This window comes from Leptopilina boulardi, unplaced genomic scaffold (assembly GCF_019393585.1).
Source record: "Leptopilina boulardi isolate dan_hultmark-lab unplaced genomic scaffold, ZJU_Lbou_2.1 LbouV2_121, whole genome shotgun sequence".
Classification (NCBI taxonomy): domain Eukaryota; kingdom Metazoa; phylum Arthropoda; class Insecta; order Hymenoptera; family Figitidae; genus Leptopilina; species Leptopilina boulardi.
In genome coordinates, this window is record NW_026137665.1 from 1442422 (window position 1) to 1463924 (window position 21503).

The window sequence follows — 21503 nt, forward strand, 5'->3', positions numbered from 1 at the left end:
TAAATTTTTACTAGAGCAGGGTGCGGTAGTTGACGAGAATTATGAATTGACAAATGGTGAGTAGAGACAATGGAAACCAACCGTTGTGACATAAATATAATAAGGTTCGTTTCCATTGTTTTCAATCGCCATTAGTCATAATTCTCGTCAACTACCGCACTCTGCTCTAGTAAAAAATTTAGTGACTTTATTGTTAAAATTAAAAGTTACTAAATTTTTACTAGAGCAGGGTGCGGTAGTTGACGAGAATTATGAATTGACAAATGGTGAGTAGAGACAATGGAAACCAACCGTTGTGACATAAATATAATAAGGTTCGTTTCCATTGTTCTCAATCGCCATTAGTCATAATTCTCGTCAACTACCGCACTCTGCTCTAGTAAAAAATTTAGTGACTTTATTGTTAAAATTAAAAGTTACTAAATTTTTACTAGAGCAGGGTGCGGTAGTTGACGAGAATTATGAATTGACAAATGGTGAGTAGAGACAATGGAAACCAACCGTTGTGACATAAATATAATAAGGTTCGTTTCCATTGTTCTCAATCGCCATTAGTCATAATTCTCGTCAACTACCGCACTCTGCTCTAGTAAAAAATTTAGTGACTTTATTGTTAAAATTAAAAGTTACTAAATTTTTACTAGAGCAGGGTGCGGTAGTTGATGAGAATTATGACAAATGTCAAGTGGGGACAATATAGAAACCAACCAATTCTATAATAATTTTGTTAGTTCGTGGCGTATAGTGTAAAGGCCAATGCACAATAGATTCACGTAAGTGAAGCATTACTTAGAAAAGGACAGATATATATTTGCGTCCTTTGGTGAAATAGAAAAGAACACAAATAAATTTTTATCCTTTTCTGTCTCACCATACGCTGGTTTGGTTTCGATTGTCCCCACTCGCCATTTGTCATAATTCTCGTCAACTACCGCACTCTGCTCTAGTGAAAAATTTAGTAACTTTTAATTTTAACAAGAAAGTCACTAAAATTTTACTAGCGCAGGGTGCGGTAGTTGATGAGAATTATGACAAATGGCGAGTGGGGACAATGGAAATTAAACACGCCACGAACTATTAAAATTATTAAGGTGATTCCACAATAACTTGCTTTTTAATTGCTTTGATTTTGACTTCCTGAGTTTATGTAAAAACGGTGCGCGCGCAACTCCAAAATAGCGGAACGTAAAATTGCGTCTCTTGGACAATTTTTGGAGTTGCGCGCGTACCGTTTTCACATAACTCAGCAAGTCAAAACCAAAGCAATGCAAAAGTAAGTTAATGTGAAATACACTATATAGAAGTGTCACGACTTTTCAAAATGCCATCAAACCGAAAGGACATCATACATGCAATGGGTATACCATAACCTTAAAAATTGTCAACGTCTGTCGCTAAATGCAACTGCGCTTGCGCTACAACAATTCTCATTGGTAGAAAAAGGCGCTCTTATTTAAAAATACTTTAATATAAGAAAATATTTAGAAAACAATAAAAAAAAATTAAGTACTAAACATAAAACAGCAATAAATACCGCAATTGAAAATTGTGGCAATAAATTTCTTATTAAAAATTTTTTTTTACTTTCTTTTTAAAAAACTTTTTCTTGTATTTAAAGCATTTTAAATAAAAGCGCCTTTTTCTACCAATGAGAGAGTTACGATAGCGCAAGCGCAGTTGTGTTTCGCAACGGTCATTGACATAGTCTCTTGTGGTAAAGATTATACTATTCAATAGATTACTTATTCATCACAAGTATAGTAAAACATTGCCAATTGCGGCATTATTTTCTGATTAATCGCGGTAAAAAAAAATTGTGCCAAAAAAATATTCGAACAAATTTAAAATTATTCGTTATTTACGCTCTTATAAAGTTTAAAATGTTTTTTTTTACTAATTTTAAATTGAGCAATACTGAGAAACACCATTTTGAGGTTTTTTTTTTTATAAGTCTGAAATGGTTAATAAGTTTAACAATAAGTGTGCCATATTTGTGTGTTCTATAACATGTTCTTCCCAATTGCGCCATAACAACCGTTTTTCCAAAGATAGTGTTTTTTTAAAACTAGTTATCTTATATTAATTTTATTATTATTAATAATAACTAATATTATATTCACATATATATATATATATTAATTTCATAGTTCTTTAAATTCTATTATCGTGCAATTTTTTTTTTATTTTTGCGTTTTACATTACAAATGCAAAATAAAATTTTGCATTATCTTTTTTTTTTAAATTTGTTTATTGGAAATATTAACAATATTTCGAGAGGAATTATTTTTTTTTTAATTTCATTTAATAAATTATCCATGACAATTTATTACTTTTATACTTTAAGCGTTAAATTGCTTTGACTGTTTTTGAAAATAATGTATTTTTTTTCTGTAGGATTTAAGTATGTATTTGTATAATCAAATGCGAGCCAAAACATGACATAAAAAATAATTATTTCATTTACGCGCAATGTATAAATGTTGATGAGATGAAATTTTTGAAAATCAAATATTTCGATTTTGAATTTATGACAATATTTTACCACGGGAACACCGAGGTGTTGTGTCGATTTGATTTTATGCCTTAGATTTATGCCCTTAATAATATTATTAACAGTATAGAAATATTGATGATAATTAGCGATAGAAATTTAAAAAAAAAAAAATTCAGTACGAGAGAAAATTAAATTTTTGTTTTGTTGAAAAAAATTTTTAATTTTTTAAAATTAAAAATTTTTATAATTAAAATTTTTATAATTTTGAGTTTTTTTAAAATTAATTTTGAATTTTTTGTTTTTTTGCCTATTGAATAGCATATTTTTGAAAATAGGGTGCCATTATTTTGCAATTGTGCACGAAGCTAGTATTTCTTAAGTCACTTATAATTATAATTGATAATAATTATAAATATGAAAATCGATAAGGAAAGAGAAAATGATTGTTGTTGATTATTCAAAAGACTCGAGAAGACCTATTATATAGAATTATTATTTTTTTTTAATCAACAAGATTTGTTATAAATATATGTATTTTTTCAAATTTTCAACTTGAAAAATCATTTTAACTATTTTATAATTACATATAGTTAAAATATTTTACTTGCAATATTTTGTAAAAAAAAAATTAAATTAAAAAAAATTTTTTTTTAAATAAATATTTTTTTAACCATTAACTGAAAAGCTAATAAGAATTTTTAAAAATTGGTGCAATGAATAAAAAAAAATTTAATATTTATATTTTTTCAAGTATATTTCAAATCTTTTTTAAAAATTCAAAAATTGATCGTTGAATTTAAAAAATAAAATTTTTACACTTTATATATAATAAAGAAAAATAAAAAATTGTCTTTCAAGGTCTTTTTTTGTCCAGTTTTGTATAATAAACATGAAAAATGATTTAATTATTTTTATACGAAATGAAAGAAACAAGGGCATATTATTATATAGGTGAAAATTTAGTTTCTCTGAATTTGATAAATCATTAAAAATAGAACAAAAAAAAAATTATATAGAAACGACGAAATAAATTTGTAGGAATTTTGAAAACAAATAGAACTGATAGAGCCACATTCAAAATAAAAATGAAATCAAATGTCTCGATGCAACGAAATTCAAAACTAATAATAATAATAATAATAATAATAAAAAAAATCCCCTATTTTAGCTTTCTATATTATAGTGCTGAATAGTTTAAGATAAATTTTACAGTCAGTACAAGAATGATCATAAAATAAAAAAAAGAAACTTTGCATTTGAAATCTTTCCTTAGAAAAAAAAATAGAAATTTTTTTTTAAAAATTAAAATAAAAAATATTGAAAAAAAATGCAACAATATTTCGGAAAATTATTGAAAAATTGAAAATTTTATTTATTGGTATTTTCTAATTATTTTCGTTATGAAAAACGTGATTAAAAAAAAATTTTGAAAAGAAAAGTTTTTAATAAAAAAAAAACTTTAAGTTACAAAATTTTTTATTGAAAAATGATTTTCATAAAAAAATCATAATTATAATTTTTATCTAAAGGAAAGTACAGATTTTGAATTAAAAGTGCATTTTGAAGAAGGTCAAAGACTTTTTTTTCGAATTAGGTACGTGACAGTCTCGTGATTAAAATTTAATTTGGAATTGTCTAGTCGTAGAATGCCTAATAGGGTGGATATGCCCAAAAATAGAGAATATATTTAAAAACAAAAAAAAAAGTTATATATAAATTACATATATATATATATTATATATTATTATGTACATTATGCAATAAACATTTATAAAAAAAACAGTGTAATTTGTATAAGTTAAATATATATATATAAATATATTCACTGCGAATCTATAATGTGAAATAAAAGTTGTATGACTTTTTAAAGTTGACATTATAAACTTGGTCAGGTGAATAAAAAAATGACAAAAAAAAATACTAAAAATTTCCAAAATTAAAAAAAAAATTTTTATATAAATCTCGATTTTGTCAAATATTTTACATTTGAAAATAAAATTCTTTCATGACGAAATTTTTCTCTTCAAACCGAATAAAATTTATATTATAATAGTAAATAAATAAATAATAATAATTAAAAATATATTTATCTCAGCTAAATAAATATTTGTTACAAATAAAAATTTTTATCACAAATATTTAAACCTGGGACAAATTGTATTTTTTCTCTTAATGTACTTTGTAAAATTTTCTTTAATAATATTTAAATAAGAAAAAAAAATTTCTTTTTTCTATAGCCTAAACTATTTTCATAGGCAAACTTTCTCCGCTTTTATTATATTCACCGGCCAAGGAAACTTTAGCTATTAAAGGATTAAAATTTCTTGTTCAACTTTCTCCTTCTGACTCACAAGAGCATTTTAACGGGCATCATATTATAATTATACTCTATGTATATCTAAGTATCTAATAAAAAAAAAACATCTTTTAGCTAACTTTAAAAGTAGGACAGACAGTTATTGATTCTCAGACAATTATTGAGCATGAAAAAAAATATACCTGTATGCTTTTAAAAATAAAAATTCACAGCGAAAAAAAAATTGAGCTAAATTTGTCAAAGATTTTATAAATATGAAAAAAAATAAAAAATATAAGAATAAAAGAAGCTGCCAATCATTGTCAGTAGATTCAATAACTAAATCTTTTATCCTGATCTAGACGTTGAAAAATGTTGTTTCACTGTGTAAAAAAAACTTTTTATCTACTCTTATGTAGTACTTTTCAAATATCTTACTGTCAAAATGTATTTGTCTTGCCAAAAAAAAAAAAAAAAAATTCTACCCTCTATATCCTATTAATAAGAACGACGATAAATGCCAGAAAAATGTGGCCAAAGTATTGTAGAATTACCTTTACATATTTTTTTCTTTCTCACTTTATTAAAACCACTCACTTGTCTTTTCTTCCTTATCTTTGTGCCAAAAAAAAAAAAAATTTGTGCTACTCGTGAAAATATTCTCTTACCGTAATATTGAATCGACGCTGCTATAAAAAAAAAAATCTTTCTAAATACTTGAAAAAAAGTTCCTTTAAAAAAAAAAATTGTTATAAAACATGTTTTTCATGTAATTTTTTACATATTATTATTATAAATTAAGAGAATATTTTTTCAAAAGTAATAATAATTATACAGGGTCGATACAAATTGTTGTAGGAGACAACAACGTCTTCCAAGTTATCAAAAAAAAAAAAATAAAATAAAATATTAATATCCAAACAACCAATGAATTCAAGTTGGGGAAAAATACCAAAGGGCTATCCAAAAAAAAACTCCAATTACGAAATAATAAATAATTTTGCACTGAAACCAAAAAAAAAAAAAAAAAGTTCGAAGCACAAAGACTGATATGTACGAAGTGAGACATTATTATTATTATTACTGTATAACAAATATAAATTACTGTGAATAATCGAATGATATATATATATTGTAAAACATTTATGGATATGTACTTCTAACACAAACGCAAGAAAACAATTTTTTTGGTTACATATTTTTATTAAAAAAAAAAAAAATGTATTTTTCAGAACGAAAAATTAATCTCCCTTTTTTTTCATGAGGCATAAATTTACCATAAAAAGTTAATTGGTTTGGATTTTTATTTCAATGAATTTTATTCAAAAAAAATTTTGAATTAATTTGAATTATTTTTGAATTATTTTTTAGAAAAATTTTTATTTTTTGAATTAGCATTTGAGAAAAATTCTTTAAAAAATTCTTTAAAAGAATTTTTACTTATTAACAAAATTTTTAGGTAATTTTTAATTGACAGAATTTTTATTCTACAGAATTTTTTTTATTCCAATTTTTTATTTAAAAAATTTTAATTTAACCTAATATTAATTTAACAGAATTTTAAGTGATTAGAATTTTTGGAATTTTTAATTTACCAATTTTTTGTTAGTCCGAATTTTTTATTTGATAGAATTCTTGAAACGGTCAATTTTTCATTCGACCGAAAACATAAATGTCCGAACAAACATAACCTATACAAAAAGAATTCAATGTGATTTTTAAAATTGTCTCAGAAGAAATTATCAAGAATATTGTGATTGGTCAATTATAAAATTTGCGCCGAAATTTTTTTTATAGGTTATGTTTGTTCTGAAATTTACATTTTTGGTCAAATAAAAAATTGTGCGATTTAACAATTCAGTCAAATAAAAATTTGAATAAATAAAGAATCGATTAATTGAAAATTCTGATAATTTAAAAATTCAAATCACTTCTGATGACTAAAAATTTTAATAAAATTCAATTAAATTTAATTTCGGTTAAATTAAATTTTTTTTCAAATAAAAATTTGGGTAAAGAAAAAATTTGTAAAATAAAAATTCCGTTAATTAAAAATTACCTAAAAATTCTGTTAAATAAAAATTCATTTAAAAAGAAATTCTGTTGAATTAAAAATTATTTTAAATAGCAGAAAATTTTGTCAAATGCTAATTTTTGAAAAATGAAAATTCGTCTAAAAAAGTACATCAAATAAAATTCTTTAAAATAAAAATTTTTACAATTTTTATCAAAAATTCATGCGTCTTGTTTTTTCCTTACTTTTAGAATTTTATATTTAAAAAAAAAAATCGCGATTATTTTCTTGCGTATGTGTAATGTATATTATCGCTTTTTTCGTCAAAAACAAAAAAGAAATGAAATCGATTTTTTGTGCCAAAATAATAATGATAAAAAAAAAAAGAAACGCGTTCTAGTCGTCGTGTCATTAGACATTAGATGGCTCTAATAATAATAATTTAAAGCCACAAAAATTATATACAAAGTGTCTCAATTTCTATAGTATGTCAATAAAAAAAAAGTACAATTATTTTAAATAAATTTTTGCAAAAAAACTTTATTTTATTGGTTTTTGCATTTGAAAATTTTTATATTTGAGACACTATGTATTTGCAATATCTGTAAAGTTAAGAAAAAAAAATTATATTATATATATATATACTACATATATATACTTATAAACAGGCATAAATACATGAAAAATATGTAAATATAATAATCAAAATTTTGCAAAAATCTTTTTTGCAGCAATTTTAAAAAAAAGGAACAAAATAAAATAAAAACATATATAGTCCAAACGAATAACAGTTACGGAGATCAAGATAATAATTAGTATGTAAGCGTTCTGCAAGTTTTTTGAAATAAAAAAAAAAAGAAAAAAAATGAAGTTCAGAAAAAAATAGTGTTGTCTTGTAGTGGAAAAAAAAAAATGAAAATAAAAACAGACGATTATTTGATTAATAATTGAAATAAATTGAAATATATAAAATGATGTAGGCATTATAGAGAGTTACAGAATATATAGAAAAGAAAGCATAATATTAATTCCAAAATACACTAAAAAAAATATTTAAAAAAAAAAAAAATTTGATTCAAATAATCGGTTACTTGAATCAAATAATAATTTTTATTAATAATAATTTTATTTATTATTATGAATTATTATTTTATTATTAATTAATAATAATAATAATAATAATAATAATAATAATAATAATAATAATAATAGTAATAAAAATAATAATAATAATAATAGAAATCACAGATAATAATAAAAAATTAACAAATTTTTAACTTTTATAAATTTGAATTAATTTTTATTTTATTTTTTTATATTTGTATTGATTTTTATTTCAATGTTATTTTTATTTAAATCAAATAAACACTATTTGAAGCAATAATTTTTGTATTTGAAACAAAAATAATTTTTGATTAAAAAATAAAAATTTGAAGAACACAGAAAATTAAAAGGCATTAAAATAAGCTGCAACGCTTATTATTTTAATCCAATTTTACTTATTTTAATACCAAAATGGATTAAAATAAGAAAAATTGGATTAAAATAATAAGCGTTGCAGCTTATTTTAATGCCTTTTAATTTTCTGTGAAATTTTGTTTTTTTTTTGGATATAGTTATATATTATCATTTTTTAGTTTAGGCCAGAAATCCAAATTTTGATAAATTAAAGATTAGAAAAAATTCCTTTTTTCAAACATATTTATTAATTAATTATCTCGACGTTTCGATGGTAGCCACCATCCTTTTCAAGAGATTACAAAATCTAAAAAATAATTTTTATTATAATTTATAAATTTTTTTTTTTTTTTTTTATATAATAAAAATAATAATTGTTTCAAACAAATATATAATTGTCTCAAATAATAATATTGTTTGGTTCAAGTAAATATTTATTTGATAAAAGTAAAATGAAATTGATTATTTTGATAAAAGTCAAATGTAATCGATTATTTGAATGTAATAATTAAAAAATTTTTTTTTTTTCAGTGTAATTTGTTATAGAATGAGTAGATTAAAAAATCCGTTGTAACAAAATGCGTTATATAACAAAATATATGAAATAGATTAATGGTTTACGGTTTTTTGTGAATTAACTACTTATAATTATGAATTACGAGTGTACCACTGATAACGTTATGTTAAAAAGAAAAAAAAAAGATAAATAAAGAATTGAATTATATCTTCAATTTTATTGTGCAAATTTAATTCAACGATTTTAAAAAAAGGTAATTTTTTTTTTTTAAGGAATTTATTGTACAGTCGAACCTCGATGTACAGTTTTTTAAAATAATTTTTTTTAAAATAACTAGTTTATCTAGATTCGACTGTATAAAATAAATAATTATACTATTTTTACAATATATTATATTTATTATATTATGTTTTTCAATATTATATTTATATTATCTTCATTATTATATTTATTAATAATAATTATTAAATAATATTAATTAAATAATAATTTTCTAATATTAAAAATGTCTAATTTTTTTCATATTTAATAAAATTTCCCATGAAACATGAACTAATATAATTTTTGTTTATTTCTTTTTATTTTCAGGTCGATTGAAGTGTTCATTTTGCCATCTGAAATTTAAGCATGAAGTGTCACTCGAGTGTCATATGCGTTCTGAATGCGGCTCATATTTTGCCTGTCAAGGATGTAATTTTATGTGTCGAAAACTTCATCTATGGTTAAATCATGTTAAAAAATCAGAAAAATGCCGAATAAAAAATACTCAGAAAAAAAAATATGTAAAATAAAAAAAAAAATTCACATTTTTATCTCATATATTTCAAAAATGTAATGCTAAAAAAAATAATTATATAATATTATATAACGAGTATTATTTTTAATCCAATGATATTTTTTATCTGTATATTATTTATAAATATATGTATTCATTAATAAAATTCTTTTATTGATAAATTTGTCACTAAAAAAAAAAAATTATTATTCAATTAATAAGACATTAGAATGTCTATTTTTATTATAGAATAGAATGAAAAATTCAAATAATTCATATTGTCGCTAAGGACGATTTTTGCGCAGCCGGTTGTGCAATAATCGTCCTAAGTGACAATACGAGTTAATTCAATTTTTTCTTCGTACGTGCAGAATAAATTTTACTGACATATTTTTGAGAAAAATTTAGTATTATTATTAATAATAAATAATAATAATGAATAAATTATAATTTATTATTATTATTAATTAAATAAATTATAATTAAATTATAATAATTATTATTATTAAATTAATTATATATTAATTAAAATCGATATTTACTGCTATGCAAATGTTAAATAATTGTAGTTCAATGTTTTTTTTTTTTTTTTTTTTTTGAAGTCATTGTTCATATTATTTTAATTTGTGCTTTTATGCTTTCTTATATTTTTTTTCACTTCATTGCACATAATGAAATTTTTTTTTTTTTTTTTCATTGAAATTTTTCTGGTGGAGGTTTATTCAATTTTATAAAATTTGAATTTATTTTAGATTACAACATGAAAATATACGAGTGTAATCGCTGTGGTCGAAGATACAAATGGAAGAATTCATTGAGTTGTCATCAAAGGGACGAATGCGGTCAACGACCAAAATATTTTTGCAAATTTTGTAATTATATGACAAAAGTACGATCGAATTTACTTCGTCATGAAAGATCACATAATTATCAATTAGAAAAACAAAAGTATTATGAAATTGTTGAAAACGAAGAAATATGAAATTTTTTTTTTTTATTTTCAAAAATTGTATTATACTATTTATTTATATGTATACGGGCTTAAAAAAATTTTTTTATTATTACCATCATCATTTTTTTTCAAATTATTTGAATATTCGGAATAATTTTTTTTTTTATAGTTTTTCGAAAAGAAAAAAAATGATATTTTTTTTTAAATTTCAGCAATGTACTTACATATAAGATATACACAGGAGAAAAAAAAAAGATAAAAAATATTGAACAAAGTTTAATCTTTTTTCAAGTCGTAAGTTATTGAAACAATTTATCAAATTTAATTTGTGCAAATTGTAACCAAATATTAAATATATAATAATACATTGTCATAACCTTTTTTCATCTTCTAATAATTATCCATTCCTCATTTCATGTTTGTAATGAAAAATAATAACATACGAATATTTTGGTTAAAAATTTGATTCATATTTTTTTCTACTTATTGTTTCTATCCTTTTGGTTTACTTCTTCAGGTTTAATAAATTTCTTTTTCTCAATTAAGAGACACAATTTATATTTATATTAATAAAAAACATGACGTTAAAAATTAGTTTCAAAATTATAGGTTATGAAAATTGTCAAAATAAAAGAAAAGGGTCAACTTTAGGTTGCTTCAACAATAGAAGATGATGCGCGCGCATCCATTGCCAACTTTCGACAAAGAATTTTTTTTTCACCGCGTTCAACTATTCCTACAATTTCAGCTTGTTAATAATATTGAAATTATAAAAAAAAAATTTGTTTTAATTGAAAAAATTAAATATATCCTTTCAGGTAAAATATTTTATAATTTCAATTATATTACCAAGCTGTAATTGTAGAAATAGTGGAACAGGAGAAATAAATTTTTTGTCGACATGAACAAAATGCAATAAAATTATGTGAATTTATACCTTACAGGATGCAAAAAAAGAGGCGCGGAAACAATGAAGATTTGAAAAATTAAAATTTCTAATTTTTTCCAAACTTGTAAATAAGGAGATAATATATTAATTAATTTAAAAATTATTATTATAAATTTATTATTTCAAATAATATATTTTTAGATTTAGATTATATTTTAAAAAACAATCAGAATTAAATGCAAAAAAAAAAATTAAATTGTACACTTTGTAAATAATAATTGCATTTTTACATTATGGCTTATTATAAACGGGTGAGTGGTGAAGGAAGTAATACACAAAGATTTATTAATTATTTCGTGCATATTCGTTTTATTATAATTTTTTTAAAATTACAAACTAATAATACAATTTATTTTAACCGTTTGTCGCCTAAAAGCTTATAGCAAATAATCCTGGGTTCTTTTTATAATGGTTTATTACAATTTAAAAATAAAATCATACCCGTGTGGAAAAATTGACTTGATCATTGTCGAGACATCACGTAAATTAATTAATAATAATTAGTTAATTATAAATAAATAAATAATTTATTAATTAATTATAAATTAATAAATTATTATTAGTTAATAACAAATAAAAATTAGAAATAAAGTGTATTCAGTAATATTTTTTTTTCTAAATTAAATAGAAATCCAAAATGGAAATTATTTATTGGCTATTGAATTGTAAAATTAAAAAATAAATATGAATAAAAAAATACAAAATATTATTAATAGTTCGAAACATTTAAATTTTTTATTATAATATAGAAAATACAGAATAATCGCAAAACTATAAAATAAATAAAATTAACCCATGGGAGGAATCGAACCTACGACCTACGCATTTGTAGTCTAACGCACTAACCACTAGGCTACTTTCTTTTCTTTTTTTAGAAATTTATCATAATAATGATAAACATATATTTATAAACTAATTAACTTATAAAAATTATAAAATATATTTAAAAAATTAACCTATAAAAATGATAAAATATGAGCCCATTTTTACTGTGTGGATAAATTTTTTATCTTCCGAGAGGTTAAAGACAGATGCGTCTGCGCAGAAGCTGCATACAAACATTCTGCGCAGACATGGCCAAATATACATGCGCAATGCAGTATAGGTGCCAACGTTAAATTTAATACTACTTCTGCGCAGACGCAGAATATATCTACCTCTCGAAAAATAAAATTTATCCACATCGATGAAAACGGGCTCTACATAAAAAAAAATTAACCTATAAAAATTATGAAATATTTTTAAAAAATTAACCTATAAAAGTAATAATAAATTTATAAATTATGCATAAATTACTAATAAATGATTTAATAATTTTAAAGTTGAAATTAAGCTTTCTTTATATTTAATTTTTGCGTCTAAACTGATTTGACAAAAAAAAAATATTCCAATTTTGGCGTAAGAAATTTTTACTCGACGATCCATGTGGGGCCCTCATGGATCATTCCAGGTGTAAGTGTTTTGTTTTCTAAAATTTTGCATTTTATTTATTATATTTTTATTTTGCATTTTCCAAAATACACACAAATCTGATTGGTTGTTCACAATCTTATTGATAATGGACAACCAATCAGATTTTTGCATTTCGGAAAATCAAAGTAAAAAATTTATTTTACCAAAGATGTGTAAATGCTCCATAAAGGTGCTTATATACCTCAAATTTCGATCAGATGAACATTATTTCTGGACCGTGAAAATGCGTGAAAAGTCATTTTCACGGCGGGTATTTTTGAATTGTTTTAAACAAAAAATGTTTTTTTAAGAAATATAATATTAAATAATTGTTTTAATATGTAAGAACACTTTAAAATAGTGATAGAGAGATGATTTGATTAAAAAATTTAGCAAATTTTGCTCTAAAACGTTTTCTGCTACAAGAAAGTGTAAAATGACGATGTTTGTGAAATGGTTTGTACAGTGCTTCTTCCTTGTGAGTGTCTCTCAGAGTTTTGTTTATGTTATGTCGTTTCTTTTTAACTTGTAATAAATAATGAGTGCTGAAAATAAATCGGTAAGTTGAAATGTTTATCAAATAAATTTAAATTCTACTAATTGTTTCGAATAACTGAAAGAAACATGTACACATGTACACTGTACAAACCATTTCACAAACATCGTCATTTTACACTTTCTTGTAGCAGAAAACGTTTTAAAGCAAAATTTGCTAAATTTTTTAATCAAATCATCTCTCTATCACTATTTTAAAGTGTTCTTACATATTAAAACAATTATTTAATATTATATTTCTTAAAAAAACATTTTTTGTTTAAAACAATTCAAAAATACCCGCCGTGAAAATGACTTTTCACGCATTTTCACGGTCCAGAAATAATGTTCATCTGATCGAAATTTGAGGTATATAAGCACCTTAAGGCTGTGTCACTTGTGACGTTAGGGTTGATTCTAGGTGTGACTTCAGGTACCTGAAGGCCAGAGCAGAATAAAAACGTAACCAGAAGAATGAGTTAGAGAAGGATAGACATATTGTTTGTCCTTCTCCAGCTCATTATTCCGGTTGCGGTTACGATTCCGATTACTATTCTGCTCAGGTTATTAAAGGAAAAATAAACAGAAGACACAATTGTTATTTTTTATCGGGAAAAAAAAATGTTTCCACTTTTATCAATTGTACTCATATTTTAAACATGGAAAACGCTTGTTGACATGAAGTAAAAATAAATAATGTTTTGCTAATTAAATGTGCTATGTATATTTGATCCAATTGCATTGAAATCTCTGAATTTGTAATTAAATATAACTTTGTAGGTTAGAGATGTTTGTTTACAAAATTCCTATAATTTATTTTTTATATATTTTTTAATCTGGATGTTGTTTAATAATGTTAAAATGTAAAATGAACTTAGTAAACAAACACCCCTAACCTCAAAATTTATATTTAATCACGAATTTCAAAGAATCTACCAATGCAATTGAATCAAATATAAAACAAAGTTAATTAGCAGCACACATTTTTTTTTTATTATATGTCAACAACCGTTTTCCATGTTTAAAATATGAGTAAAATTGATAAAAGTGGAAATCAATTTTTTTGCAATAAGAAAAATATTGTGTCGTCTGTTTTCCCTCCAGTCATAGGGTATGGTCACACTATCTCATGCATGCACTGTGCATGCATAGCAGAGTTGCCAATGACCCTACCTTAACGCTACTGCGCTTGCGCTACGACAACTCTCTTATAGGTCGAAAAAAGCGCGTTTATATAAAATGCTTAATAATAAGAAAACTTTAATAAAGCAAAATAAAAATATTTTCACTATTGAATTTTTTTTTTGTTAATTATATTGCTTCCTAATAAAAAAATACTAATTTCCTTAATATACTTAAGTATATAATAATAATAATTTTATTATATTTATATCATTATCATTGTAATTATTTTTTAAATAAAATATTCATAATCTATTATTATTATCATCAATATAATATTTATTATTATTATCATTATTTTCAATAAATTATTATTAAATATCTATGAATGTATTACATCTACATATTTCAAAAAAAATGAATCGAATTTTTTTTGTACTTTTTTCCCAATTCAAATTATTCTTTTAAAAAAGTACAAAAAAATTTCGCTAAAGTTTTCAAAAAATATATAAATATGTATATATCATAGATAATTAATTAATAACAATTTAATGGTAATAACAAAAATAATATATTACATAATTAATTAATAAATATTAAGTTGATAATAATAATAATAATAGATTATATATTTTATAAAAAAATAATAACAATAATGATATAAATATAATAAAATTATTAATATTATTATTATTATTATTATTTTTACATACAGAAGTACATTAAGTAAATTAATATTTTTTTATTAAGAAGCAATATAATTAGCAAAAAAAATAAATTCAATAGTGAAAATAGTTTTATATTGCTCTATTAACGTTTTCTTATTATTAAGCATTTTATGTAAGCGCGCTTTTTTTGACCTATAAGAGAGTTGTCGTAGCGCAAGCGCAGTAGCGTTTAGGTAGGGTCATTGGCAACTCTGCGATGCATGCAGAAACATTTGGCCGGTCACACTTCAACGAAATCTAGTGAATGTTTAGTAACTTTCTAGTAATTTTCCAAAAATTTCGATTGTAACTAGAAAGTTACTAAACATTCACTAGATTTCGTTGAAGTGTGACCAGCTAAATGTTTCTGCATGCATGCATAGTGCATGCATGAGATAGTGTGACCGTACCCATACACGAACACAAAATGTCTCAATGAACTAATATAACACAGCCTAAAGACGCTCTCACACCTTTTTGGCCGCCTGCAGGTTACCATGGCAACGCATGAGAGTGAGTGCGACAGAAAATGTATTCAAATTTTCTGTCTCACTCACACTCGTACGTTGTCATGGTAACCTGCAGGCAGACAGGCAGCCAAAAAAGGTGTGAGTGCGCCATAATTCTATATCATATAAACTATTTTTTTTTTAAATATTTGAATTTTGAACTTAGAAAATTATAAATACACTTTTTCCACACGGGAAATTTTTTTTTTTTATTATTTTCTCTATTAAAATATTCTTTGAAAAATCAAAAATTTATTTTCACTCTATATGAATATATCGGGGGAATTTTTTTTTTGTCTACAAAGATGCTTATATTAAAAAAACAAAAAAAAAAATTAATACTTGAGAGCTCGATTTTATTCTAATAAATAAATTTTTGATTTCAGATATCATGAACGTTGATTACCTGAGAAAAAGTGAATCATCATTATTATCACCACCATCGTCATCATCATCATCATCGTCATCAGTTTTCATCTGTCAAATGTGTGGAAAAAGTTATGCATGGAAAGTATCACTTTCGCGTCATTTACGTGAAGAATGTGGATTGCCACCAATGAATATTTGTTTTTGTGGAAAACGTTTCAAGCAAAGAAGTAGCTATAAACGTCATGTTGAAACATTACACAAGAAAATTAAATTTGAATTTACACATCCCACAAAAGACACATGATATGTTTTTGAAAAAAAGAAAAAAAAATTGTTCTTTTTATTTCTGCGCACAATGCAAGAGAAGAATAAAAAAAAATGAAGGCTGAAAATAACTTCAATTGAAGATACTGAGAGTCCTCGCGCAATGAAGACTGACATCATTTGAAGATAAAAAAAAATATAATAATCATCATATGAAGAAATTTTCTTTGTAATAATTTTTTTTTGATGAAACAGCACAAATAATTAGTTATTGAATTTAAATTGTATTTTAGAAATAGAATCTGTTTTAATGCACTTTGAAAATTAATTTTATAATAATAATTTTTTTTTAATCATTAACGCAATGGTTAATTAATAACACATATTTTTACACAGTTAATTTCACAATACTGTTTTTTATATACATCTATTTTAATAAAGGTGTTCAAATAATTATTCCTTTTATTATCCATTGAATCAGAAATTAATATTTATTTCCAAATATATAAAAAAGAAAATTAAATTTCAGAATTTTAATAATAATTTTCGTAGAAAAAAAACAATTTTTATTTCAGATTTTTATTTCTAACTTATAGTTTCAAGAATGTTTCTCTCTAAAAAAAAGGTAAGATTCATTAATTTATTAAATGATAAATTTGAAAAATTAGTGAATAATAAATGATGTAGTAAGTAATTATTTTTATTATTATTAATATTATTTATTTATTATTTTTATTATTAATAATATTTATTATTATTTATGTCATTTTTCATTTCACGCTGCTTTTCACATAATTAGGAAAATGAAAATAAAATTTAATAAAAAAATAAAAATAACAAACTATATTATAATAATAGGATTTAACTTTTCTGGCAAAAATTTTGCATATCCTCGCTTCCCCTCAATAATTTTTTTTTTTTTTTAAATTAATATTGTACATATTAATGTTCAATTAACAAATCTATTGTAAATTTCGTTTTTATTTTTATAAAATCACTATTTATTTTGTTTCTAATGTAATTTATTATGATTTCAGGATATAAGAGAGTCGTCATCACGTCAAGATTACGAAATAGTAAAAAAAAATTCCCATGTCATCAATGTGGAAGATTTTATGCAAGAAAGGATACACTTGGTCGTCATTTACGTTATGAATGTCGTCAATCACCACAATATGTTTGCATAATTTGTAAAAAGGAATTTAAACAAAAATCAAATTACAGACGACATGCAATCAACATTCATGGTTTAAATTTTTAACGAACATATTGAAATTATTTCGTTTCAGAATTTATTTCAAAAAAAAAATAACATTTAATTATAAATGCAAAAAAAAAAAAAAAATGTTAACTAATTGTACTTTTTTCTATATATTAACTAATTCATCATACTATCGGCTGCTAATAAAGAAGATATTTTTTTTAATGTGTTTTAATTCTTTATTTTCATCATCGTCAAGGATCATCATTTGGAAGATTTCATGAAGATTAAAGAAAATTTTTTAAATGACAAAAAAATTATATAATAAAATTTAATTTCACTTTTTTGATATAATATAAAATTCTCTTTTTTTTAACCATAATACCACTATACAAAACAACATTAATACAAAGAAAACATAAAAATACTAAATATCAATTGAAGATTAATTTTACGATAAATTTGTGAGGTAAGATTTACATTTGAAAAAAAAAATTGAAAAATTTTCTGATGTTTCCCCATTTTATAAAAAAATATATATTTTTTTCATCTTGAAAAATATGATAAAAAGTATATATGATCGTAATTTAATTATTAATGAGAACATTTAAATTAATGTGAGCAAAAAATTTTGTCATAACACCAATGGAACAATAACACAGAACTACAAAAAAAAAAAAAAAAAAAAATTGAAATATTTTCAAGAAAAATATGAAGATTTGTAAAAAAAAAGAATTTGTCGAAAATCAACAAAAGGTAACAAAGTAATAATATTTTTATTCCTTTTAAAGCGATAACTTAACATAATCTCAAATTAAAAATTGGTTTTATCGTCAACTAAAAAAAAAGATGATTAAAATTAATTTTACTATTCTATAAATTTTAATTAATAAGAATTCGTTTATTAATTTAAATTAGTGTAAATTTCTACTAATTTTTAGTCATTTTCTACTAAAACTTAACTAAATATTTAAAAAAATGGTAATAGTACCCAGATAGCACGTAAGCTTGCAGCAACCTTGCGGCAAGCTTGCCGCGCAATATTGCCAACCTTGCATGGAAAGTTTACCGCAAGCCTGCAGCAAGCTTCAAATGTCCCACCTAACCAAAGCATACATGGTAAGCTTGCCGAAAGATTGCAGTGTAAGATTACTGCAAGATTGCACAGTAAGATTATCGCAAGATTGCATGGTAAGCTTACCGAAAGATTGCAGTGTAAGGTTATTGCGAGATTGCACAGTAAGATTATCGCAAGATTGCTCAGTAAGCTTGCACGGTAAGCTTGTCGAAAGGTTGGTGCAAGGTTGCTAAATAACCTTGCCCAATCAGCAGAGAAGTTTGCATTGAAAATGAGGACTATGCGCACTTGCAATCATAAGCACTTACGGCTGCGCAGTAAATTTTTTTGACCTCCCAGGAACTGGTGCTCAATGTATGTACAAAAATAAAATTCCTCCCCCCCGAAATTTTTTGTTATATTCCGTAAGCTTGCACCAAGCTTGCCATAAGGTTGCCGAGAAAACTTGCATGGCAAGCTTGCTGCAACCTTCTGTGCTGATTGGCAAGGTTATTGGGCAACCTTGCACCAATCTTGCGACAAGCTTACCATGCAAGGTTGGGTTAGGTGGGACATTTGAAGCTTGCTACAAGCTTGCGGCAAACTTGCCATGCTAGGTTGTCAATATTGCGCGGCAAGCCTGTCGCAAGTTTGCTGCAAGCTTACGTGCTATCTGGGTAATATTACTAAATTTTCAACAATTTAGTTTATTGAAAAAATAAAAATTTTCATTTTTATATTTTTTTAAAACTAAAAAAAAACTAACAAACCGAATTGTAACGAATCTTTCAGAGAGGAAAATGAGCTAATTGAAAATTGGTTAAAAATTACAATTGTTCTTTATTAACTTTAAATAAAAAAAAATATTAAATAATTATCACAATGAAAATTTTTTTTTTAATTAAATAGTTGAATTCTTTTAAATTTTATGATTAATTATAATTATATTGTTGTTGAAAAATTTTTTTGAAGGTTATGTCAATGGATGCAATTATTTTCAGTCTTTTATTTATTATTTGTGTAATTTTACAATTCAGAAGTTTAAAAAATACAAAAATTATAATTTTATCTTAACCAAATTGTTTTTTTAATGAAATTATTTTTGAGTTATATACTTTTAACAAAATATATTTTTCACAAAATTTTTTTATTTTAAAACTTTAGGCTGAGTTCACAATAGATAAATTTTTTATAAAATCTTATATATAGACTTGGAATAAAATAAGTTATTTGTAATAAAATTTATAATAAATCATACATTTTTTTTAATTATTTCTTTACTTCATTATTAATAGAGGTTATGTTTGGATATATTTTTGTTTTTCAATATTCAAAGTGGAATTACAAGTTTATTTTTTCAATAACAAAAAAAAAATCTTTCATATTTTGCATTGGAAACATGACAATTTTTTTGTGGTTCTACGTGTAATGAAACTAATTTCGAGTTTTTGACAATTTTTGCACCGCTCATTATTATGACTGCCAAATGTATATATTTTTATTTTCATTTAATTAAATCCTTTGAGGAAGGATAAAAAAAATTATCAAAAATAATTACGGAGGATAATGAGAAATATAAATTTAAATTTTTTTAGGCTTTTTTTGTATTTTCGTTAATTATTAAATTTGTAGAATTTTTTTCACATAAAAAATTCACACATAGAAAATTGCAATTTTTTTTATTTTTTAAAATTATTAATTTAAATAAATAATAAAAAAAATTAATTTGATTTTAAAAAATGATTAATTAAAACTAAAAAAAAATTATTAATTAATTTATTAAAAAACAAATTAACAATTTATTAAAGAATCTTGATTTAATCTTTAAAAACCATAAAACTTTTTTTTTGAATTGAAAAAATTTGAAAAATTTTAATGTGAATTTATTATCGTTTTGTAGAAAATTTATCAAGGATTAACGTTGTTCAGCCATTCAGTGAACTTCAAGAGAAGCCATTTCCTTGTCTTAAATGTGGATTAAAGGCATACCAAAATAAAGGCAGTTTACAAAGACATTTAATTGAAGAATGTCAAATTCCTGTACCCCCATATCTTTGTGTTCTTTGTGAAAAAAGATTTAGCCAAAAAGGAAATGGCACGAGACATGTTAGTGCAGTACATAGTGATTATTGTCGAAATGGAAATCAACCTGGATATTTTATTGTTCGATTGCCATTAGAAAATTCATTATATTCTAAAGAATAAAAAAAATATTGCCTTCGCTATATATACTGTTTTGTTATATATATATATACTGAAAATTATCAATTAAAATATTGATATTAATTAATATATCATTTATTATTTTTTTAAATAAAATAATAGAGACAAATAAGATCAAAAATTAATTTCTTAGAATTTTCATTTCATAGAACTGCATTTTATTTAGAATTTTTGTTTCTTCGAATTATTATTTAACAAAAATTCCATTATTATGGAAAAAAAATTTACTTTACGCATAATTGTTTATATTGAAGAACAGGTTACTTTAAAAAAATTTGAATGTCTTTTAATTAAAAAGTAATAATTAAGCTTCTGAATGTAATTACCGTTTGAGTAGTCAGACGCATACTTTCTTGGTAGTCGGTTAGCAATGAGTAATAATAAACACAGAAAAAAAGGTGGGTAAAAAGTTGTAAAGATAGAGGATAAAAGTCGTTAGGATGCAAGGTAAAGGATAAATTTGTGATGGATAAAAATGTTACTAAAATATTACTAGAAAAATGGATGTCATATTTGAGTAAACTGTCTAATTTTAATAAAAATATTAGTAATTTTACACTTAACTTATTAAATCCACAAATTTTATATAAATAAGTAATTGCACGTGGAA